This window comes from Dromiciops gliroides, chromosome 4 (assembly GCF_019393635.1).
Source record: "Dromiciops gliroides isolate mDroGli1 chromosome 4, mDroGli1.pri, whole genome shotgun sequence".
NCBI classification, from domain to species: domain Eukaryota; kingdom Metazoa; phylum Chordata; class Mammalia; order Microbiotheria; family Microbiotheriidae; genus Dromiciops; species Dromiciops gliroides.
Genome location: NC_057864.1, coordinates 50,440,184 through 50,467,225, shown reverse-complemented (window position 1 = coordinate 50,467,225; position 27,042 = coordinate 50,440,184).

Sequence of the window (27,042 nt, the reverse complement as noted above, 5' to 3'; positions counted from 1 at the left end):
ATCGAAAGTAGAAAAGACAAGAACATGGAATGGACTAGGGTAAATGGGAGAAAATGCTAGGACAAATTAATATTAGCCTTCAATTATAGTCTAGATAACTTCCAGACTACAGTTCTCTTCTTTTTCTAGAAAAAGGAGTCTCCATTTCTGAGCCCCACCACAGCCTTCTATCGCTTATTTAAATATTTATTTTATTTGTAAATTATTTCATAATGGTAACATATCTCATGGCTATTACTCAGTAAGTGTATGTAAAACTATAAATTCAAAGCTTCAGATTGAGAGAAGAGAACCTATTCTATGGGAGAAGAATGTTCCATTTTACTCTGAGGTAAGGATTGCACTAATTAAAGTGTTACTGAAAATCTGGTAATTTATCAAGCTGTTCCAAATTATATCTGCTAGTCTGCCTTTGAACCAGAAAAAGAATTAATAAGGAGATTAGCCAGTAGTAATGCTAAGTGATGTGTGGATGAGGGATTGTTAGGGCTGGACATAAAAGTACCTAGACCATTAATAATTTTAAGTATACCTATTGGTATCTACTAAGACTGTCTTCACTTTTACCAACACTGCCAATATCTTTTCATAGGTTCCCTTCATATATCCAGAATTAGGTTAACCTCCTTTGAAAATCCTTTCTGAGAGAATTTCTCCATAGCTTTCCATCTAGATCCATGAATTATAGCAATTTATACCTTAATAATTAAGGAACACCATCATCTTTTATCTAATGATTCTCCCAGAAGTCTTTTATATAAGGCAAAAGAGGCCTGGGTATCCCAAACTTAAAAGTTATGGTTTTAAGTCTCAGAGAGGGGAAGGCTATGCCATTAACTCATGCAGGTCATCTTAATTCCACTCTACTATTCTCTCCACTAGATTATATGTCTTACAGCTTGAATCATATTTAAGATATTTCATTTTGAAAGGCATTATCGTATGGTGAGGTAGAGTAGGGGCACAGCATCTGGGTTTAAAAGAAATGATCGGGGGCAGCTAGGTGGCGTAGTGGATAGCACACCGGCCCTGGAGTCAGGAGTACCTGAGTTCAAATCCGGCCTCAAACACTTGAACACTTACTAGCTGTGTGACCCTGGGGGCAAGTCACTTAACCCCAATTGCCTCACTTAAAAAAAAAAAAAAAAAAAAAAAAAAAAAAAAAAAGAAATGATCAATAGGATTCATTGACATAAACAAAGAACATATGGAAGAGACTAAAAACTTAGAGAAAAACTTTTCAGAGAACTAAATATTACTTAACTAAATAAAATCCAACCATTGGTATATTCCATTTGAATTGCTAAATATGACCTACAGTGATTTACCTCTGTTGGGAGCAAATTAAATGGTTAAGATCTTAAAAATGGAATCCAAGGACCCTTCATAACTCACATACATTGTTGTTGTTCAGTCATTGCAGACTTATTGTGACCCTATTCCAGAGTTTTCATGGCAAAGATACTGAAGTAGGTTGCCATTTCTCTCTCCAATTCATTTTAAAGATGAGGAAGATGAGTCAAATAGGGTTAAGTGACTTCCCCTGTGTCACAAATTATTAAGTGTCTGAGGCTAGATTTTAACTCAAGAAGATGAATATTCCTGACTCCAGGCCCTGCAGTCTATCCACTGTGCCACCAAGCTGTCCACAAAAATTCAAATAATAGTATTTCAAGAAAAAAGTAGAAAAAAATATCATAATCTTTCAGATTTCTTTATAGATATTGAAAAGTTTATGATGGCCATTTAAGACAAAATATTAAAAAAAAAACAGCAGAAAGAATCATACACATAGGGGAACGGGTTAAAACACATATCACATGCATTTCCTGATTTACTACTAGAGTTTTCCCAAAATGCCTACATTGAGCCTGCAGAAAATGATTTTATATCTCTATATTTTTATTAAAGTAAAAGAAAAGTTTTTCAATAGTTTGCAATAGTTTGTATATGATTAATTATAAAACAATAATAGCAGGATAGGTACTGGACCATGTCTAACTAAACTGCCTTGAAAAGTATTAGAAGAATGAGATTATTACTAATAGTAATTACAATAGAAGAGTAGAAGGCAGCTGTGGATGGTGATATAATTCATATTTATATAGGACTTTAAGATTGAAAAAATATTTCCTCATTTAAAAAAACTCTATAATTCAGGCAATTGAAATATTTATGTTTCCATTTTACAGATGAGGAAAATAAGCTTCTTAGAAGTTGAAGTTGTGTTTTGTAAATAATTATATAGCAAGTAACTCTGGAAGGAAAGACAACTAGTCATATTTATTGCCTTCCTCACTATATATTTGACTCTCTCAACTTCACTATTCTGACACACTCCCCTTTTCACTCTGGATTTTCCTTCAGAGCCTGTGACCTTCTTAACCTGAAACACCCCTCTGACATACTGGTACCCTTCTCCCACTGGTAGACTCCTTCTGAGACTTCTATTTATGAATCATTTAGGTATTCATGCTCAGAAACAACCATATAGGTCAGTTTAATTTGATATTCTAAATGCTGTAATGCCTTGTATGATGATCTTCTTGTATTTTCTCTTGTATAAGAAAGAATGTTATAATGAAGCTTCATGATTGCCATTTTAATTAAATAGATCTACTTTCAACCCTTAGAAAATCACTTAACTATTCTGATCCTTAGTTATCTTAATTGTTAAATGATGGAGTTGGACTCAATTACCTCTACAATCACTTATACCTCTGATTCTGAATGTGTGATCTAGCTAAACTACCCATACACTCTTTCTGTCACTTTCAATTGTCACATTGTTTAATGACAAATAGGTGATAACGATTACTACCAAACCCATTTTGCGTTTGCTGGTTGAGGAAAAAAAAGATAGTGTCAAAGATGTGACAAAGAGTCCTACTGGAAAATTTGTGTTGAAAAGTTTCCTTTCCAATAAATAGCCTGTGAAGGCAGAGGAGCAAGAAGGAAGGGCTTATACAAGAAACTTGTCAAAGGGCAGCTAGGTGCGTACAGTGCATAAAGCACCAGTCCTGGATTCAGGAGGACCTGAATTCAAATCTGGCCTCAGACACTTGACACTTACAAAGTCTGCTACCCTGGGCAAGTCACTTAAACCCCATTACCCCCCCCCAAAAAAAACTTGTTAGAAAGTGAAGAACAATACCTCAGTGAAAAAGTAAACTAAAAGTGGAAATAGAGGTACATAGTAAAGGCAGAAACTTTCTTGATTACTTTTCTGGCACATTACAGATTTTTAATTTAGAATGTTTCAATGGAATATATTAAATAATTATATGATTAGAGTGATTCCAAGAAGGTTTTAATGACAGATGTAATGAAATAAGTTGTGCCATTTTAGCAGCATATCATTATGTCCTATGAGAACTAGATTACGTTCCTATCTTCTGTCTGAGTTTCTGACCCATGGTGAAGGGAAGGAGAACTCAGGGACCTGGGGTGTAGAGCATGGATGAAGAAAAGGCCTCCTCCGATAGGACTGGATGGAAATGTGAGTAGCCTTGACTTCACAGAAATTAAGAACTGTCTGAATTGCCACTTTTCTCTTGCCAGCTACAAGTGACAATGTATGTTGAAATGAAGTCTAGAGAATTTAGAAGAAGAATCAGATTTGGCTTTAGGCATCTTTCCAGATATAAAGGAATAATCCTGAAGGGCTCTTTGGGAACTTTAAATTATAATCTTCTAGAAATCCCCAGCAATTCATCCAGAAAGCAGCCATCTTTAGGATATTGGCTTCACTCAGAAATTCCTTCCTTGAAACACATATGAACCATAGTTAAGTAGAGCCTAGGAAGAAGGGGTGCAGAGGGATAGTTTCCTCACTCCTTTGGCTCCTGGGGTGTATTATTATATCTCACCGAGCCAGGAGGGGAGACTCAGCATTATATTTACCATTTGTTTGGTTTTGTTTCTGGCACTTTGCAAATGAGTGATTTAGGAAGTGCTGTCGATCAAATTTAGCATCATTAAAAATATTTTTTGATTATTATAGCAACACAAACCCTTAATATGCTTATTAAGACTAAGATGTTAGAACATATTTTTTAGTGAGTTGGCAGTAATGATAGTGGTAAACCACAAGGCAAAATATTGAAACAACTGAATAAGAAGTGCACATAAAAAACAGCCTGAAAATACCATTTTTCTCCCTTCCTCATTGGATAAAAAGACTAGCAGTTTCAAATGTCAGCAATCTAGTTGAAACATAATAGTGTCTTATTTCATATTTGATATTAATTTACAGTACCTAGAGAAAAAATTCACATTAAATTCCCAAATTATAAAGTCTAATTCTCTTTCAACACTATACCTAGCAAAACTTAAGTAAAAAAATAATATCCTAGGATGGAATCCCAGGTACAGAAGATATTCCATTGTAGTAATTATTGGTTCAGAATACCTCCAAAGAATACAACAGAGTGCTTTAGACTGCCCAAATTGAAAATGCATTTGGATTTAGTACTTCAGTGTGGAACATAGTAGATTCTAAATAAGAAAGTCATCTGATTGGAGCAGTTTTAAAGGAGGTCCAATGTGGACCATAAACTTTTATGTAAAAAAGCATAATGTAAGTTCAATGGATCACTTTAAGTACAGTATGACTTCTCCAGCATATAATTTAAGTTCTGATAAATAAAATAAAAGCGAAAGTGAACAAAGAAAGGTCTAAACTGACACTCTAGAACTTAGGATAAAAATCAATTTTATTTTGATTAGGGAATCTCATTTAAAAAAGATGGGGAGGGCAGCTAGGTAGCACAGTGGATAAAGCACTGTCCCTGGATTCAGGAGCACCTGAGTTCAAATCCGGCCTCAGACATTTGACACTTACTAGCTGTGTGACTCTGGGCAAGTCATTTACCCCGCATTGCCCTGAAAAAAAAAAAAAAAAGATTGGAAAGGTGATGAGGGAGATAAGATGGACTGGATGAGGACAAATGACTCAAAGTTATGTCTATTTCTGCATGGGTATAAATACGGCCTGCAGGAAACACACAAAAGAAAATTTTGAGCTTTACTGCAGCAATCCAGGTGCTAGTGATTTTTCCCAAAAAACTCATCCCATATGTCCAACTCTTTATGATCTGTAATACTCAAGGACACATCTCTGAAAAAATTACAAAAAAATGTTTTATTCAATGCATGGCTTTTGGTGAATATAGTCATTTGGGTCCAGCTATTATTATCTTTCTAGTCTCAAGTCAATTAACCTTTCTTTTTTTACTTTATTGTGATGATGTGAAGTTTATGTTCAGTTATTTATTATATACTAAAAGCCTACTCCTGTGCCTCATGATGGGGTGGAGGTGACTCTGATTTCTCCATTCTTGTGACTGTAGAGAACAAGATCAGTAATGACTTTCCTACCTTGTTGAAGAACAAGGTTTCACAACTGAGCTCATTCAGGAATAGTTCATTGGTAGGTAGATCACAAGCTGACATGCTTTTTTAGCACCCATAATTTTCAAAAGATAGAGTATAAGACTCATTTGTTTTTATTTTGTGTCAAGTGTTTGAGGCCAGATTAGAACTCAGGTCCTCCTGAATCCAGGGCCATTGTTTTATCCACTGTGCCACCTTAGTTGCCCCATATTGGTTATTAAAATTATGATTTTCCTGAATCTTTAAACATTTCCTCATAGTACTACCTTATACCTATCAGATTGTCTAATATGACAAAAATGGAAACTGATAAATGTTGTAGAAGTTGTAGGAAAATTGGAACACTAATGCATTCTTGGTGGAGTTGTGAACTGATCCAGCAATTCTGGAAAGCAATTTGGAATTATGTGAAAAGGGCTATGGGCTATGCCTACCCTTTGGCCCAGTCATACTACGTCTGTATCCCAAAGAAATCATAAAAAAGGTAAAATGACTGACAAGTACGCAAGTATTTATAGCAGTTATATTTGTTGCGACAAAGAATTGGAAACTGAGGTGATTTCCATCAGTTGGGGAAAGGCTGAACAAGTTGTGGTTTATGAATGTAATATAATATTATTATGCTATAAGAAATGATTAGCAGTCAAATTTCAGAAATGCCTGGTAAGATTTAAATGGACTGATGATGAATGAAATGAATAGAATCAGGAAAATATTATACATAGTAACAGTAACATGGTATTATGATCAGCTGTGATAGATTTTGCTTTTCTCAGTAATACAATGATCCAAGACATTTACAAAGAACCCATGATTGGTGTTAACCTCTAAATTAAGGAAACAACCAATATAGAGAAAATAAGGCCTTTAAATGGGATAGAGGGACTATAGCTCTTGGTATTGCAAAGCCAGAAACTAGGAATACCCAAACAGAGGACAGGTTTTTTTATGAGGTAACAGAACAAAAGAGAACCAGAAGACTGCTGGGGGGAGTCACAGAAATTACTAACTACTTAATGTAAATGTACCTTTAACAAAAGAAACTATAGAAACTGCTCCTGCGTTAAGTATAGACACTACCTAACTATAATATAAAATACTTAATATAGGTGGACCCTTTTTACATAATAAGATAAAGTCCAGGGAATAAGGCTTGGGTCCTTTTGCTTAGGGAAAGGTCCATACATTATTCAAGTGGCTGGAATTAACAAAAGATTGGTTACCACAGGTAATTCACCTGTCTGTGTGTGTGTGTCGGGGCAGGGCGGGGACTGGGTAGGGAATCAGTTCTCAGCAAATTTTGGAGTTATCATGGGAAATGCTCCCCACATCCTGAAAAAGAACTGTGGAATATGAATGCACATTGAGCCATACTATTTTTACCTTATTATTTTTTTCTTTCTTGAGTTTTTTTTTTCCCTTTTGTTCTGATTCTTCTTTCACAGCATCACTAATGTGGAAATATGGTTTATGTGATTTTACATATATAACCTATATCAGATAAATAAATTACATGTATATATATATATATGTATATATATATATATATACATGTAATTTATTTATTTTTAGACTTTTATTTTCCAAATTACATGTAAAAGCTAATTGGGTTTTTTTGGTGAGGCAGTTGAGGTTAAGTGACTTGCCCAGGTTCAAACAGCTAGTAAGTATGAAGTGTCTGAGGCTGGATTTGAACTCAGGTCCTCCTGAATCCGGGGCCAGTGCTCTATCCACTGCACCATCTAGATGCCCCTAAAAGCAAATTTTGACATCAATTTTTTTAAACTTTGTGTTACAACTTCTTCTCCTCCCTCACATCCCACCCCCACCCCAAGAACTCAAACAATTCAACACAAATTACACATAATCAGTCATAGAAAACAACTCCACATTATCTAGGCTGTGAGAGAAAAAAAAGACAAAAATAAAACTTCAGATCAAGGAATTGTCAAAATAAAAAATAAAAGGTTCGTCTGTTTTCAGATACCATCAGATCTTTCTGTAGATGGACTGCAATTTTCCTAAGTTCTTCAGTTATAGTGGATCATTGCCTTACTAACGATAACCACGTGCTTTCCCAGCAGATCATGTTACACTAATGCTGTAATTTTGTACAATAAACATTTCTCTCTTCTTCAGTTCATGTAGGTATTTTCAGGTTTTTCTTCACAATAGCCCAGCAGAGTAGGTACCATACATTTTGACATTGTAGTCAATCATTATAACTATTTCCCTCCATCCCATTCCCTTCCAATGATATTTATTTTATTGTCTATCTTATTTTGCCCTAATCCTCCTCAAAAGTGTTTTGCTACTGATTGCCTTCTCCCCTGTTCTACTCTCCCTTCATTCACCCTTCCCTCCTTATCTTCTTCCCCTCCTACTTTCCTGTAGGGTTAAATAGATTACTCTTCCCAATTGTATGTGTGTGTTATTCCCTCCTTGAGCCCACTCTGATGAGGTTAAGGCCTTTGAGCTACTTCTGTTTTCTAAATTTTTCTTCCTCCCTCCCTCCTCAGCTCTCCCTGTGAAATCAAGCAATTTAATATATGTCATACATGAGGTGGTATGGAGAACATTTTCACCTTCCTCAAAAGTGTTTTGCTTTATATAGTTCCCTCCCTGAAACTTCCCTTCCCTCCTTCTCCTCTTCTCCCTGCCCACCCCCATCTCCTTCTCCTCCCACTTTGCCTCAGGACAAAAATCTTTTACTATACCCACTTGAGTATGTATATTATTCCCTCTTTGAGCCAATTCTGATAATAGTGAGGTACACTCCCTCCCCTTCTCCTTCCCCCTCTTTTCCTTCCCTCCATAGGCTTTTTTTTTGTTTCCTTCATGTGAGCTACCTCTCCCCATTCCACCTCTCTCCTCCCCACTCCCCCAGTTTATTCCTCCTACCCCTCACCCCTATTTCAAAGATGTCTTCATTGGTTACCTAGTTGGCACAGTGGACAAAGCACCAGCCCTGGGCCCAGGAGACCCAGAGCCCAAATCCAGCCACAGACACCAGATAGGCTACCCTATTTGCTCCACAAAGGACAAGGATACACAAAAAATAAATGCTTTACAAATACCATCCCTTCATATACAGTTCAGCCCTATATCCTCTGTGTATTCCTTACTGAAAAATTTCTTATGAGTTGGAAGTATTATTTTCTCATGTATGACTGTAAACAGTTTGACCTTTTAATGTCCCTCATGCTTTCTTTTCCCTGTTTACTTTTTTGTGATTCTCCAGGGTCTTGTATTTGAAAGTCAAATTTTCTATTTATTTCAGGTCTTTTCATCACAAATGCCTGAAAGTCCTCTTTTTCACTGAAGTCCCATTTTTTCCTCTGAAAGATTATAGGCAGTTTTGCTGGATATGTGATTTTTGGCTGTATTCCCAGTTCCTTTGTCCTCTGGAATATCATATTCCATGCCCTCCGGTCCTTTAATGTAGAAGCTGCTAGATCTTGCTTTATCCTTATTGAAGCTCCACAGTATTTAAATTCCTTTTTTCTAGATGCTTACAATATTATCTCCTTGACCTGGGAGTTCTGGAATTTGGCTATAATACTCCTGAAGGTTTTCCTTTTGTGATCTCTTTCAAGAGGTGATAGGTGGGTTCTTTCAATTTCTATTTTAACTTCTGCTTCTAGAATATCAGGGCAATTTTCATTCACAATCTCTTGGAGGATGGTGTGCTTCTAAGCTCTTGTTTTGGTCATGGTTTTCAGGTAGTCCAATGATTTTCAAATTATCTCCCCTGGATTGATTTTCTAGGTCAGCTGTTTTTCTAAGGAGATATTTCACATTGCCCTCTATTTTTTCATTCAATTGGATTTGCTTTACTGTGTCTTCGTTTCTCATAAGCTCACTAGCTTCCATTTGTTCAATCCTAATTCATAGGCAATTATTTTCATCAGACAGTTTTTCTTAATCTCCTTTTCCATTTGGCTTTTCAAGCTGTTGACTTTCTTCTCGTGACTCTGCCTGCATGGCTCTCATTTCTCTTTCCATTCTTTCCTCCCTCTCTCTATGTCTTCCTTCTATCTCTCCTACTTTCTTTTCAAAGCCCCTTTTGAGAGCTTCCATGGCCTGAGATCAATTGATATTTTTTCTTGGAAGCTTTGGATATAAGAACCCTATGGATGATTTCCTCATCTGATGGTGCCCCTTGATCTTCCTTCTTGCTGAAGAAGCTTTCTATAATTCTGAACTTTCTTTGCTTGCTCATCTTTTACTTGACTTTAAACTCTACACTGCAGGGCCCTGTTTTTTGGTTCCACTTCTGTTCCCAGCTTCAGAGGGTCCCAGGTGTTTTGGTTTGTGGGAGGGCAGGTTTTATTCTCCCCTGGCCTGTTCTCTGGTCCAGATGATAATCTCAAGTGTACTTACAAAACAATCAACCAGCACAGCTTTCTGTGGTGTGGTTCTTAGCTTCAATGAGCCTGCATGCCTCCCTGACCTGGGCCTCCCACTACTCAGGATTTCTCCCTGGTTCCCTGCTGGGGTGGGAGAGCTGAATTCCTCCCTAGATCCTGCTGGTACCCCTGCACTTCCCCCCCACCCCCAGCCAGCCATTCAGCACTCTCACCCTACTTCATGCTCAGTTCTAGAAGACACTGGTACTGTAGCTGATTCAGGGGCTCTAGGGTAAATTCATCTGGCGTTGTGAATGGGGTTTCTGTCAGCATGATCAAGGGATTGGACTTTACTCACAGCCTCCTGTAATCTAGCTGTAGCTGGAGAATAATCTCAGTTCATATTTTTGCGTGTTTTTCTGTTCCAGGGATTCTTTTATTGCTGTTTTGGGGGGTGAATGTATCAGGAGCTCTGTGCATTTAATGCTTTTGCTCCACCATCTTGGCTGTGACCCTGTAATCACACCACCTTCCGGACTCAGCAGTTCCCAAAGAGCACACAGCTGCATCCCATTTCTCTCTCTTCCCTTCTCCTTCTGAACTAAAACACTTCTAAAAACAAATGTTGAAAACTCTCTTTACATGTAACTGGAAAAAATCAAATACTAGTATGGGGAAGAAAAAGAATATTTTGAAGAATCAAGATGCTTCAATTAATAGACAGTATATATATTTTTTAATTTATAACTTCCCCCAAAAAAGAAAAAAACCCTTGGCCTTGGACTCTGGAGGATGCAGTCACACTGCCCCCTCTTCTTTTTCTAAATAGTGCATATAAAAGTTATTTTCAGGGGGTGGAGTGAAGATTGCAGAGGAAAGGCAGTAACCTCTTGGACCTCCCATCCTGATCAAGCCATAAATCTCCAAATAATGCCATAGGCAAATTTCTGGAGCAGTAGAACCCACAAAAGGACAGGGTGAAATTATTTTCCAGTCAAAGACATCTTAGAAGTTTGACAGCAGGATGGGAATGGAGTCTAACACTGCAGTTGTGCTGACACAGATCCAGCCCCAGTAAAGCCACCCAGACTCAGGCTACATTGACCCGGATCCAGCCCAATGCCAACTGTGCCAGAGAAAGAGACTCCCCAGAGCCTCTGAATTGACTACAGCACTAGCATCTAAGCTCATGGTCTGGTGAGAGACCTGAGCAGATAGCCAGGGAGAGATTGCAGGGGTCTCTGCTGGCACTGAGCCTGGCAGGGAAACGGAAAGCACTCTTGAGTGGTGGTGGTGGCTCAGGTGGCAGAGGGGCAAAGGCTCACGAGATGAGGATGAGGATTATGATTGTAAGAAAATAATGGGTTTTGCTAAAGGCCCAAAGGCCCCAGATTGATTTGGACTGATTAGATTGACTAAGAATGATTGATTTCACTGTTTAACCCACTTAAAGTTAATTCAATTAAAGCCACACCTGGCTGACTCCCAAGAGGGAGTGTTCTCAGAGGCTGTGGACTATGACATCAACACATGACCACCCTCAAGTCCAGTAAATCAAGAGATTTGGGTGACTCTAACCAATCAGCTTGAAGCAGTGTGTAAGGACTGCCTTTTTAAGGGGACACAGGAAGTGCTACTTCCTTTCAGTTGGTTGCTCAAACAACCTGGTGGTGGAGGAACACCTGGGAGAAGAAGGAGGCCAGGCTGAACTCTTCTAGGGTAGGTAGGCTTCTCTATCTTTCTGAACTCCACATGTTCTCTCTTTACTCTTTAATAAATGCTTAATGCCCAAAGACTGCTGCTAAAGCTTATAATTTATAAGTAAACCCTAGATAACTTTCTCTACACTTGGATTTAATGACTATTTTTTTTTGGTGAGGCAATTGGGATTAAGTGACTTGCCCAGAGTCACACAGCTAGTAAGTGTTAAGTGTCCAAGGCCAGATTAGAACTCAGTTCCTCCTGAATCCAGGGCTAGTGTGCCACCTAGCTGCCCCGCTTTCCCTACACTTAGGACAGAAATAGGCTTCCACACATTTAGATTTACTCATCACATGATGATGATGGTGCTTACTTTGCTGGGCTATAGTGAAGAAAATTCTTTGTCAGGTATAAGGTATAGATGCTGGCTATAATTGTTGTTGCAATAATCACCCTTATGCATATTTTGTTAGGAAATATCCCTTTAAAGTGCTATGTAAATGTAGCCTAATATTAAAAAAAAAAGATAAGCAGGATACTATCAGAAAAAAACCTGGAAAGACTCACATGAGCTGAAGCAAAGTGAAATGTACTGTATACAAAATAACAGCAATAGTATAGGATGATCTGCTGTGAATGAATTAGTTATTCTCATCAGTGCAGTGATCCAAGACAACTCTGGAGGACTTATGAAAAAATGCATTTCATCTACAGTGAAAAAACTGATGGTATCTGAATACAGATGCAAGTATATTTTGTTGTCGTTGTTAGTTCCTATTTCAAATTTTTTTTTGTCTGATATGTTTTGCACTACTGCACAAGTATAGCTTATGTTAAATTGCTTGAGTTCTTAAGAGGGTAGGAAGAGAAGAAGAGAATTTGCAATGCAAAGTTATAAAAATTTATGTTACAATTTGTTTTTATATGTAAGGTGGGAAAAATTCAAAATAAATAGAAAAATAACAACAACCTAGAGATTATGTGATAAAATATTTATTTTAAAGTAAAAGTATAATTTCTTGCAATAATTTGTATTTAAATTGCATTTGGATAAAATGGAAGTATTTTCATAAATTATATTTTTAAATTGCCAAATGTAAAAAAAAAAAAATTACTCATAGGCAACTGGTTTCCCCTATAGTATCACCAATCCATTGTTATACCTGTAACCTGGCTATGCAACTTACAATAGAATTTAAAGTAACTGTGAGAAGATATGAATAATTGCTTTAAGCTGAGGTATATGCATTTTATATTTTGTGTTCTTTGCATTATTTTTGACACCTAAGTAAAGTCAATTAAAAACATTGATAGACAAGGAGAGATAATTAGCTTGTTACATATTTAAGATCAGAACTTCCGATGCATTCAAAGGACCTTTCAAGGGAACAAGTAAATTTGATAGAGTTTTGCCTTTTTTACCTTCAGTAGGAAGACATATATGTTGATCACTGAAAGTAGAGATTTACTGGTTCAAGTCTACAGTTACATTTCAAGTAGAAAAGAAGGAATATCACTTGATTTTGCAAGAACAAATCCAGGGTTACATCCAATATCCATCTGTATACATTGATCAAATATAAACTTGCATATTTTATTATGAAAGACTTCAAGTCCACTTTCATTTTCCTACTGGCTCTAATGGCATGCCATCTCCTCCATTCCAAGGTAAGTTCCTTGAGGATGTCAGATGTTTATTTGGACCTCCCATTATTATTTTTCATTTGTTTTCAATCATGCTTGAAACTGTGAGCCCACTTTGAGCTTTTCTTGGCCAGCTACTTTAGTGCTTTGTCATTTTCTTCTCCAGCTCATTTTGCAGTTGAAGAAACTGTGGCAAACAGGGTTATATGAGTTGCCACACAGCTATTAAGTGTCTGGGGCAAAATTTGAACTCAAGAAGATGAGTCTTTCTATTTTCAGGCACTGTACCCTATGTACTGTGCCACCTAACTTCCCATTTAGCATAGTGCCTTGCACCCTGTCAAGTTCTCAGTGCTTTAAGAAATTCTCTATGTCTAAGTTGCAGAAAAAGATCCCCACCATCACTAGTAGAAGTTCCCTACCAAGAATCCCCCTACACCAATGAAATCACATTTAGAGTCCTTATCCCTAACCCATTTATAGTCATTTACTGCAAATCATCAGAATTGAACATTAGGAAATGTGAAGTTTTCCTTCAGAAAAATAATCTAATTCTAATTTAAATCATTCAATACAGGTTTGTTTTATTTGCAAAATCTATAATTATTCTAATAAAATTTCAGAAGCTTTGATAAAAATAATTTATGTGTGCATGTATCATCTATCTATCTATCTATCTATCTATCTATCTATCTATCTATCTATCTATCTATCTATCTATCTATCTATCTATATCTCCACCCTCTAAACTGGTCATTTCAATCCCTACTTGTTTTAGGTGAGGAAAAAAATACAGTTAATTTTTTTTTTCATTGTGAGCCTTTAAAACTCAGCCATACTTCCTGGTAAAAATTAGTCAAAATTTCAACAAAGGTTTTCTATTGTTTGTGCTTGCTAAAAGAAACATTTGACTGGTACATTTACTAAGGCATTATTAATAAATATTAACATGTATATATATATATATACATATGCTTACATATATATACACATACACATATATACAAACATACATATATACTTACACACACACACACACACACACACACATATATATATATATAACCAAATGGAAATAGTCACCATATTTCCAATTGGTCTTCTTCTAGAGTTCCATCACTTGACCAGTAATGATTTGTACTTTATCTACTAAAATAAATGTGACAAAGTGAACCATACTTTGAAAACTTGAATATTTGGTGGAACTGTTACTTATAACTGCTGACTGTAAATCTGTGTCTTTAGAGTTTGCATTAGGCAATTATCCATGGAAATCAAATATCCTCCAGTAACAGTATAAAATTGTCTTTTGATTAAGTATCTTCTAAAAGGGAATAACAGCATAAAAAAATCTGTTTAATATTGTCTTTTAAAACACACTTCAAATCTTTGTTCTTTCTTTCAAACAGCAGAAATGGAATCTCTTGTGCTGCCAACTATTTATGTTCATTCTAAAATATGTTATATTAAATAACCTACTGAAGTATGTGAACTTTACTTTTAGGTTTTTTTTTCTTTTTCTTTTGTTTCATACTTGATGTAGAGTCAAAAAATACAAAGCACTGTCTAGGGTATATTGTTTTCAAAAATATGATTTTGATTTGTTTGCTGCATTTACCAGCTGTGTAATATGAAACAATTCACAAACATTCTGAGCTTTTTTCCTCATCTGTAAAATGGGAAAAAAATATTTGAAATGGAGTAATTCATCTTGACAGGCCTAGTTTCCTCAATCCTGTCTTAGATATTTACAAGCTATATTACTTTATTTATTTATATTACTCAAACTGTGCTTGAGTTTCTTCTATAAAATGGGGTGTGTGGAATGGATGTCTTCTAATATCCCTATCTAGTTTTAGAACTTTATTTTTTCTTTTATTTTGTAAAATGGGGATAATACATATTTCCATATTCCATCTTAAAACCGAAAGGATAAGCAACATACAATGTGCTTTGCAAAAATTAAGCTGTTAGAGACATATAAGTTACTAGTATCATTAAAATTAATAACCACAACAAGGAATTGGAAGTTGAGAAGATGCACAACAATTGTAAAATGGCTGAATAATTTGCATATATGGATGTCATAGAATACTGTTGTGCTATAAAATATGATGATCAGGTGGATTTCAGAAAAACCTGGGAAAACTTATATGAATTAATGCAAAGTGAAGTGAGCAGAAGTGGGAGAACATTGTACACAGTAACAGCAACATTATAAAATGCTCCATTATAAATTACTAACCTCTTCTCATCAATACAATGATCCAAGACAATTCTAAGGGACTCATAATGAAAAATACCATCCACATCCAGACAAAGAATTGATGGAGCATGAATTGAGATAAAAAACATACTATTTTCACTTTCTTATTCTTTTCCATTTAGTCTGTTTCTTTATTCACAACATGACTAATATGGAAATAGGTTTTACATGATTGCTCATATAGAACTTATATCAAATTGTTTACCATCTTAGGAAGGGGAGAGGTGAAGGACAGAGAAGAAATTCAGAACTTAACATTAAAAAAAGGAATGTTAAAATTTGCCTTTATATGTAATTGGGGAAAATGATATCAAAATAATGAATAAACACTCAGCAATGTGTAAATAAGAGTTGTAGCTATATATATTGCATGTTCCATGGAAATCAGGAAAACGTGATTTCAAATCCAGCCTCAGACACATGACCTCTATTTGACTCAGGTTCCTCATCTCTTAAATGGAGGTAATAATCATATCTACCTCCCAAGTTTATTGTGAGGATCAAATTAGTTAATATTAGTAATTTACTCAGCACAGTGACTGGCCCATAATAGACATAATAAGAGTATATGTGTAAATTTTACATATATATATATATATATATATATATATATATATATATATATATATATATATATATATATATATATATGTGTGTGTCTGTGTGTGTGTCTGTGTGTGTATATATAGATATATATATAAGTTTTTCAATTGTTTATTTTATAAAGGAAAGGGGGAAGGTGTTAATCATATCCTAATATACTTTAATTTTACTCCAGCAAACTGATTTAAAAAAAAAAAACTCTGATGTAGCAGGCAATTTTCTATGTGTTTTGTATGGAACCACAAAAGTGAAACAACCCTTTGGCTTCTAGGTATTACCATTCTACTGGGGAGAGGAGAGATAATGTAAACAAAGCGATATAATTATAAGCTCTAAACCCCCACCCCCACCCCAAACACATAGTAATTGATGAGAGAGAACTCATAACAAGGCACATCAAGGAAGGTCTCCTGAACAGAGTTTGCTATATAGTATAGGTTGGTATCAGGTGGTTCCATTTTGGTCTTCATCCAAGGGCATTTATTTATTGAGGTACAAAACTCGGCCTTCTAAAAAGAAGAAACATAATGTGACTTTCCCAAAGTCACAAAGCTATTATATAAGGTAAGATCAAACTTTGGTCTCCCTGATTAAAAGTACAACACTCAATCCATTGTGCCATCATCAGGGTAAATGACCTTTTAAACATGTTTCTTTCATAACTGTGAAACAGTTTTTAAAATATATTTTTTAAAAAATTAAAAATACAAGCCATCAATATTATGTTTTGTCCATGGAATCAATGAATGGCAGTGTTATATGTCTACTGGTGTGCAAGCTAACTGTGGGATGATGAAGCTCTAAAGTAGATGAAATTGTACACACTGTGCTGAATGTAGACAACTTAGCACATCTGCATGCAGACGGCAAATATGACAAACTGCATGCTCCATGTCATATCTGATACTCACTGTCTGAATGGAGTTGGTAGCTCAAAAAGCTTGTAGACAGAAGGAAATGCAGGAAGTGAGGTTTGTAAATTGAAGTTAGCATTTTAAGTATCCATGAATAGTGTGGCACCAGGCTTCCACAAACTAAAATGTGTTTTACATAATTCAGAACACATTTAATTTTTAGGTAAATGCTTGCTTGAATTAAATCTGTAGACCCCCCTCTTCTTTTTATTTTTTAGCTCACATATGATCTTTATTATCCAATTCCCTCATCCAGAACAATGACTGAGTAATCAGACACTCTCCCTTTCTATTGAGTCTTTGAAGATCAGTCCAAATTTTGCCTGGAAAGGGGTCTTTTTACTGACTGAGAATTTCTCCAGTCTCTTGCCAGGCTCAAAACTTTCTCTCCCTGCTTCATCTGCTGTCTACTTCTCCCTTCTTCTATGCCAGGAGATTTATCCTCAGGCAGACATAATTTATTCTCCAATACTTACTCAGGAAGTCCTTCCACATTCTTGCCAAAAAGCAAGCCTTTGCCAAATGGAATTCCTGTGAGATGTCCTTTCAAAATCATGTTCTCCAACCTAATGTGTAGCTAGTTCATTATCTGGGCAGTCACACAAACTGTCATACTTTTCAAAGAATTTGGCAAGTGGCCAAAGGGACTGTCTGCCCAAAACTGAACTTTCATTTTAATCAGATCAGGGGTCTTCAAGGACTATCTCTCCACTTTTGTAGCCACTTAAAATTGCTCCAAAGACACCACCAACTTCTTGACTGAATAAGTATCTCTGCTGCCTTGAACACTTACTAAAGAGAAATATTTGCTGTATAGACATTTTGCTCATTTTGTCTGAAGACAGTACCTCCTCCCACTTTATAAACTGTTGGCCATTTCAGTACTCATGTTTTCACCAATGCCTCATTCCTTAACCTTCAGCTCTAAGTAATTACCTTGTGGGATACTTTATGCTATTTCCCAGGAACTATCAAAATGGAACAATATATATGATCTTATATTGGAAACATGCTAATGGCTAGAATAATACCCCATAGCAGCCTGAAAAAAAGCATAAGGTTTCTATTCATCTTGATTTCTTACTTAAAGGCCTTAAACCACTGACATTGTCCTAATTTAGAATGTTAATGGAGCTCCTTAGAAAATGAATCCTTCTTTTTCCTTCCTGATCATTTCCCCCCTACACTTGTAACCTCAATCATCCCTAAAGGTTCTAACCAGTGAGATAATTACTCTGTAATGTCAGCAGAGTGCCTGGAATATTCTTTGGCCATCATATTGAGTGAATGAATTAATGAAGGAAGGAACGATCATTTATTATGTGCTTAGTTTATACTAGGTACTGTGCTAGGTGCTGGGGATACAGATTTTGAGAAGGGTAGGAGATGGAGATAGAGAACTAAAAGAGGGAGAGAAAGTGGGAGAGAGCCTTCATAGCATTAGCATCCTAACAGATGAGTGGTAACCAATGGTGGGAGTGAGTTTTGTTCTAGGATGGTAGAGAGATGAGCAATGGGACAGATGGTTAGATATCCTAGATGGATATTTTTATAAGAGCATTAACTGATGACCACAGGGAATGTGAAAGTTTCCTAGTGTTTATTTTCTAGGGGCAACCAACAGATACAGTTGGCTAATTGGGACAATTTGGCAATACTTAGGAACCAATCAGTTAGATCAGTGGGGAGGAGCGTTGGGGTAAGGGTGTGAGCTAGAAAGATCGGTATATTCACTTCCTCTGAGAAAGGTGTATGAATTCCGCAAGTCTCAGATAAGGAGAAGCACTTCAGTGGTAGAAGGTAGATGGTTAGATGGCTGATGGAATGTGAGGCTGAAGCTTGGTCTCCCATGTAGATATAATGGGCAAGTGGATGAGTGGATCAGCCACCCATTAACTGAGTTGGCTTCTGAAGTAAGAAATTCAAAGATGAATAGATTGTTTTCCCCAGTGATTAGGGGCATAGAAACTAAAAGTTCTGCATGTGTACTGGAATTCCAAGGTTCAGGTCTTAGATCTGAAGTAGAAGTGACAGCTTAATTGGAAAAAAAAAATGTCTTACAGAATGGTTGGCCCAATTGATAGATGTATCAGTCACATGTAAGTGCAGCATTGACAGAATCCATATATATTTACAACTACATTGCAAGCTGTAGTCACATGAAACATCATCATTTAATGAAAACATAATCACAAAGACAGTGTGGCATAAATGACAGAGTACTAGGCTTGGATCTAGGATGACTTGGGTTTGTGGCAGGTGAAATATGAAATGACTGCAGAAACAAAAGCTTGGGCTTCTGAACAAATAAATTTATTAGGTAGTGTATGCCAATTGCCCAACAGATGAAGACCAGGCCCTCAGCTATGACAATGGATCCTGAATACAGGGGGAGACAGATTTATATCTATTAAATAAAATTAATTAAATAATACCAATGAACTAAAACAAAAACAAAAATGATTAACTAGGATACAAAAGTAGATCATCTGATTTCTATTTGGAGAACAGATAAGAGACTTTCCAACTGGGGAGGGTAAAAGTAAAGAGAAATCAGAAAAAAAGAGGTTTCCCACAGTCATCTTGTCTGTATACAAAGAAACATGAAAACAATAACAAATTTACCTTTATGGGGCCAATTTCCAGAGAAAGCATATGGGTTGTTTACATCATATGATTGTGAGAAAACTCCTTTCATGAATCTTCGGATCTGACTGGGTTTCTAGTTAGCATAACCTGGGTCATTAGTTAAGGATCTCTAAGAAATTAGTTGAGGTGCTCCAGTTTCCCAGCCACACAGCACTAGGTAAAAACAATGGGCAACAACATCCTCTCAGAATTGCTCACTGAGGGAAGGAGTCTCTTTTTTTGGTGAGGAATAGGTACATGGCAGGAGAGGGAGAACAGGAGTCCCCCTTGTCATTCAGGACATTGGGTGGTGGCAGAGTTTCACGTGCAAAGGAAAGGTTTCTGTCTCTCTGGCTATACCAAATAGACCAAGTCCTTAATAGTATAAACTCCTGCTGAATTTATGAGTGATTTGAGCCAGATAACCCACCAAAAAAACCAAACTGGGTGGGGGCAGATTAAGACCCACATTTAGATTTTTTTTTTTACATATAACGTATTTTATTTTTTCCATTACATGTAAAGATAGTTCTCAACTTTTGTTTATACAAGCTTTACAATTTCAGATTTTTCTCCCTCCCTCCCCTCCCTCCCCCCTCCCCTAGATAGCAGGTAATCTTATATAGGTTATATCTATATATCTATATATCATATCCATATACATATAGATAGATAGATAGATATACACACATATATATATATATACACATAATAACATTAATCCTATTTCTGCATTAATCCTTTTACAAGAGAAAAAATCAGAGCAGTGATGCAAAACCTCAAAATAGAAAAAGAAAAAACAACAGCACCCAAAACAAAAGAAATAGTATGGTTCAATCAGCATCTATTCTCCACAGTTCTTCTTTTTTTTTTTTCTTGGATTTGGAGAACCTCTTCTATCATGAGTTCCCTGGAACTCTTCTGTACCATTGCATTGGTGAGAAGAATATAGTCCATCACAGTAGGTCAACACTCAATGGTGATGATACTGTGTACAATGTTCTTCTGGTTCTGCTCATCTCACTCATCATCAGCTCACGTAAGACCCTCCAGGTTTCTCTGAACTCCTCCTGCTCATCATTTCTTACAGCACAATAGTATTCCATTGTATTCATATACCACAACTTGTCCAGCCATTCCCCAATTGATGGGCACCCCCTCAACTTCCAATTCCTTGCTACCACGTAAAGAGCAGCTATAAATATTTTTGTACATGTGGGTCCCTTTCCCCCTTCCATGATTTCTTTGGGCAAAAGACCTAAAAGTGGGATTGCTGGGTCAAAGGGTATGCACAGCTTTATCGCCCTTTGGGCATAATTCCAAATTGCTCTCCAGAATGATTGGATCAGTTCACAGCTACACCAACAATGCATTACTGTTCCAATTTTGCCACAGCTTCTCCAACATTTTTGTCATTTTAGCCAATCTGATAGGTGTCAGGTGGTACCTCAGAGCTGTTTTAATTTGCATATCTCTAATCATTAGAGATTTAGAGCATTTTTTCATATGGGAATAGATAGCTTTGGTTTTTTCATCAGAAAACTGCCTGTTCATATCCTTTGACCATTTCTCAATTGGGGAATGACTTGGATTCTTATAAATTAGATTTAATTCCCTATGTATTTTAGAGATGAGGCCTTTATCAGAAGTACTGGCCTCAAAAATTGTTTCCCAGCTTTCTGCCTCCCTTCTAATTTTGGATGCATTGCTTCTGTTTGTACAAATTTTTTTTAATTTAATATAATCAAAATCATCCATTTTGCATTTTATAATATACTATATCTCTTGTTTGGTCAAAAACTGTTTTCCTTTCCAAAGATCTGATAGGTACACTCTTCCTTTCTCTCCTAATTTACCTATGGTATCACCTCTTATGTCTAAATCATGTATCCATTTTGACCTTATTTTAGTATAAGGTGTAAGATGTTGGTCTATGCCTAATTTCTGCCATACTATCTTCCAGTTTTCCCAGCAGTTTTTGTCAAATACTGAGTTCCTATCCCAGAAGCTGGAGTCTTTGGGTTTATCAAACACCACATTACTAGTGTCATTTACTACTGCATTTCCTGAGCCTAGCCTATTCCATTGATCTACCCCTCTATTTTTTAGCCAGTACCAGATAGTTTTGATGACTGCCGCTTTATAGTAAAGCTCCAGGTTTGTTACCGCTAACCCACCTTCCTGTGAATTTTTTTTCATTATTTCCCTGGATATTCTTGATTTTTTGTTTTTCCAGATGAATTTTGTTATTATTTTTTCTAGCTGTATAAAATAATTTTTAGGTAGTCTGATTGGTATGGCACTGAATAAGTAAATTAATTTAGGCAGTATTGTCATTTTTACTATATTAGCTCTGCCTATCCATGAGCAATTGATATCTTTCCAATTATTTAGATCTAATTTGATTTGTGTGAAGAGTGTTTGGTAGTTGTGTTCACAGAGTTCCTGGGTTTGTCTTGGCAAGTAGACTCCCAAGTATTTTATATGATCTACCGTTACTTTAAATGGAATTTCTCTTTCTATCTCTTGCTGCTGGACTTTGTTGGTCATGTATAGAAATGCTGATGATTTATGTGGATTTATTTTATATCCTGCTACTTTGCTAAAGTTAATTGTTTCAAGTAATTTTTGAGTTGATTCTCTAGGATTCTTTAAGTACACCATCATATCATCTACAAAGAGTGATAGTTTTGTTTCCTCCTTGCCTATTCTAATTCCTTTAATTCCTTTCTCTTCTCTGATTGCTAAAGCTAACATTTCTAGGACAATATTAAATAATAGGGGTGATAATGGACAAACCCTGTTTCACCCCTGATCTTATTGGGAAGGCCTCTAATTTATCTCCATTGCATATAATACTTGCTGTTGGCTTTAGGTAGATACTGTTTATTATTCTAAGGAAAGCTCCCCCTATTCCTAAACTTTCTAGTGTTTTTATTAGGAATGGGTGTTGTACTTTTTCAAAAGCTTTCTCTGCATCTATTGAGATAATCATATGATTTTGGTTGGTTTTCTTATTGATGTGGTTGATTATGTTGATAGTTTTCCTAATGTTGAACCAGCCCTGCATTCCTGGTATAAATCCCACCTGGTCATAGTGTATTATCCTGGTGATCACTTGCTGTAATCTCCTTGCTAATATCTTATTTAAGATTTTAGCATCAATATTCATTAGGGAAATTGGTCTATAATTTTCTTTCTCTGTTTTTGCTTTGCCTGGTTTTGGTATCACCACCATATTTGTGTCATAAAACAAATTTGGTAGAACTCCTTCTTCACCTATTTTTCTAAATAATGTGTATAATATTGGAATTAATTGTTCTTTAAATGTTTGGTAAAATTCACCCATAAACCCATCTGGCCCTGGGGATGTTTTCTTAGGGAGTTCATTAATGGCTTGTTCAATTTCTTTTTCTAATATGGGTTTATTTAAGGATTTTATTTCTTCTTCCATTAACCTGGGCAGTTTGTATTTTTGTAAATATTCATTCATTTCATTTAGATTGTCAAATTTATTGGCATACAGTTGGGCAAAATAATTCCTAATTATTGACTTAATTTCCACTTCATTGGTGGTAACATCCCCTTTTTCATTTTTGATACTGGTAATTTGGTTTTCTTCTTTCTTTTTTTTAATCAAATTAGCCAATATTTTATCTATTTTATTGGTTTTTTCATAAAACCAGCTCTTAGTTTTATTGATTAATTCTATAGTTTTTTTTTTTGCTTTCAATCTTATTAATTTCTCCTTTAATTTTCAGGATCTCTAATTTAGTGTCTAATTGGGGATTTCTAATTTGTTCTTTTTCTAGCTTTTTAAGTTGCATGCCCAATTCATTAATCTCCTCTTTCTCTTTTTTATTCATGTAAGCATTTAGAGCTATAAATTTTCCCCTAAGCACTGCTTTGGCTGCATCCCATAGATTTTGGTATGTTGTCTCATTATTGTCATTCTCTTGGATAAAGTTATTGATTGTTTCTATGATTTCTTGTTTGGCCCATTCATTCTTTAGAATGAAATTATTTAGTTTCCAATTGATTTTCATTCTACTTTTCCCTGGCTCTTTCTTACATGTAATTTTTATTGCATCATGATCTGAGAAGGATGCATTTACTATTTCTGCCTTTCTACATTTGACTATGATGTTTTTGTGCCCTAATACATGGTCAATTTTTGAAAATGTGCCATGTACTGCTGAGAAAAAGGTATATTCCTTTCTATCCCCATTCAATTTTCTCCAGACATCTATCATGTCTAACTTTTCTAGTAATCTATTCACCTCTTTCACTTCTTTCTTATTTATTTTTTGGCTAGATTTATCTAATTCTGAGAGGGGGAGATTCAGATCACCCACTAGTATAGTATTATTGTCTAATTCCTCTTGTAACTCATTTAACTTCTCCTCTAAGAACTTGGATGCTATACCACTTGGCGCATACATATTCAATATTGATATTACTTCATTATCTATAGTACCTTTAAGTAAGATGTAATTTCCTTCCTTATCTCTTTTAATGAGATCTATTTTTGCCTGCACTTTGTCTGAGATAAGGATTGCTACCCCTGCCTTTTTTACTTTAGCTGAGGCATAATATATTCTGCTCCAGCCTTTTACCTTTACTCTGTGTATATCTCTCTGCTTCAAATGTGTTTCTTGTAAACAGCATATTGTAGGATTCTGGTTTTTGATCCACTCTGCAATTCGCTTCTGTTTTATAGCAGAGTTCATCCCATTCACATTCACAGTTATTATTACTGACTGTCTATTCCCCTCCATTCTATTTGCCCCCTTTGTACTTTTCCCCCCTTCTTTCACCCTATTCCTCCTCACCGACATTTTACTTCTTACCCCTGCCTCCCCCAATCTGCCCTCCCTTTTTATCACCCCCCTCTCTTTTCTTTACCCTTTGCTCCCTTGCTTTTGTCCTCCCTTTATCAGTCCGCCCCACCCCCCTTTCCCTTCCCCTTTTGCTTCCCTAAAGAATGAGTTAAGTTTCTTTATCCCAATGAACGTATATGTTATTCCCTGTTTGAGTCAAATCTAATGAGAATAGGGTTGAAGCAATGTTCCCCCCTCCTTTCTTTCCCTCTAGTGTAATAGGTTTTTATTTTTCCACCTCTTCATATGATATAATTCATCCCATTCCACCTCCCCTTTCCTCTCCTCCCCATAGACTCCCTTTTTAACCCCTTAATTCTTTTGTATCATCACATCAAGGACAATTTATATTTATACCCTCTATGTAAAGTCCTTCTCTCTGCCCAAATACATTTACAGTTCTTAAGAGTTATGAGTATTATTTCCCTGTGTAGGGTTATAAACAGTTTAACCTAATAGGGTATCCTTTTTTTTTCCCCCTCTGTTTACCTTTTTAAACTTCTCTTGAGTCTTGTATGTTGAGATCAAATTTTCTATTCAGTTCTGGTCTTTTCACGAGGAAAGATTGAAAGTTCCCAATGTCATTAAATGTCCATCTTTTCCCCTGAAAGAAAATGCACATTTTTGCTGTGTAATAGATTCTCGGCTGCAATCCAAGCTCCTTTGCCTTCCGGAATATCATATTCCAAGCCTTGCGGTCCTTTAATATTGAAGCTACCAGGTCCTGAGCAATCCTGACTGTGGCTCCATAATATTGAAATTGCTTCTTTCTGGCTGCTTGGAGTATTTTCTCCTTCACCTGATAATTCTGGAATTTGGCTACAATATTCCTTGGAGTTTTCCTTTTGGGGTCTCTTTCAGGAGGTGATCGGTGGATTCTTTCAATGATGATTTTATCCTCTGATTCTATGATATCAGGGCAGTTCTCCTTAATAATTTCCTGGAATATGGTGTCTAGATTCTTTTTCTGGTCATGGCTTTCAGGCAGTCCAATGATTCTCAAATTGTCTCTCCTCGATCTGTTTTCCAGATCAGTTGTCTTTCCAATGAGGTATTTCACATTTTCTTCGATTTTTTCATTTTTTTTATTCTGCTTGACTGATTCCTGGTGTCTCATGGTTTCCTTATCTTCCAACTGTCCCACTTTAATTTTTAAGGCATTGTTTTCTTCAGTGAGCTTATGCACCTTTTTTTCCATTTGGCCAAGTGAATTTTTTAAGGCTTTGTTTTCTTCAGTGAAATTATGTGCTTCCTTTTCCAAGCTGCTGATTCTTTTTTCATAGTTTTCTTGTTTTGCTTTCATTTCTCTCCCCATTTTTTCTTCTACCTCTCACAATTGATTTTTAAAATCCTTTTTGAGCTCTTCCAGGAAGGCTTTTTGTTCTTGAGACCAATTCACCTTCCCTTGTGAGGCTTCAGATGTAGGCAATTTGAGGCTATTGTCCTCATCTAAGTTTGTGTTGGCTTCTTCCCTATTGATACAGAAGCTCTCAATGGAGAGGGCTCTTTTTTGCTTCTTACTCATTATTGCAGCTTATTTATTTATTCTTTAAGTTGAGGTCTGCTCTGGGGGCACCAGGGTCCCTGTTTTGGGCTTCTTGTGCAGGGGTATAGGTGCTGTGTGACCGCGTTTTTACTCTGAGGCCTTTATGGTGTGTGGAGATCCCCTGCCCTGCACTTCCTGTCTGATTGTGCTCAGCCAGCCAGGCGCCGGACCCTGGCCTCTGTTCCCGCCTGACCCGTTCGTGGCTCTCTCGCCGGTGCAGGTAGGTTTTTCCACTGTCCTTCTTGGCCACCAGATTTTTGAACCAGGTTCCAGGGGCCTCAGTTGTTCCGCTGTGGCCCGCAGCTCCTGCTGACTTGCCCCGACACCCTCGGCGCTGGGTTGTTGCCCTGCGCTGGGCCTCCCTTTTGCCCGAGTCAGACCGACCTTTTCCTGACGTCTTCTAAATTATCTCTGGTTGGAGGACTGTGTCTCTCTGTCTCTTTGCAGGTTCTGTAGTTTCAGAATCCGTCCAGAGGCTTGATTTAATGTTTGTTTTGAGGGAACAGTAGGAGAGCTCAGGCAGCTTGCTGCTTCCTCTGTGCCATCTTGTCTCCGCCCCTCCTCCATGAACTTTAAAAAAAATAATAATTTTTAAAAAAAATGTTTTTCCATGTACTTTTAAAATCAACTATTTTATCATTTCTTACAGAAAAATGGTATTCCACATTCACATTCTACAACTTAATCATTTTGTTGATATTGGACATCTTAGTTTCTCGCTTTGTTTTTCTGTTGCAATCTAAAAGGGTATATATGCATATATAAACAAATATATACATATACATTGTGTATATGTTACATATATGTATGTGTATGCTGGGCATAAAGACTCTTTTCCTTTCTTTGATATATTTTGTTTATAGAGCTAGCTCTAGTACAGCTGAACCAGAGCTATTTAGTAAACTTTTATGAATAATTCCAAATTGCTCTGCTAAATACTTTTGATTCACTTCACAGGTCTACCAAATGGACATCAGCCTGCCTGTTTTCCCCAAATCTATGAAATTTATTATTTTAATTTTGTGATATCTTTGCCATTCTTGTGTGTGTGTGACATGGAATCTCAGAATTGCTTTAATTTGCCTTTCTCCAATTAGTATTAAGTTGGACCACTTTT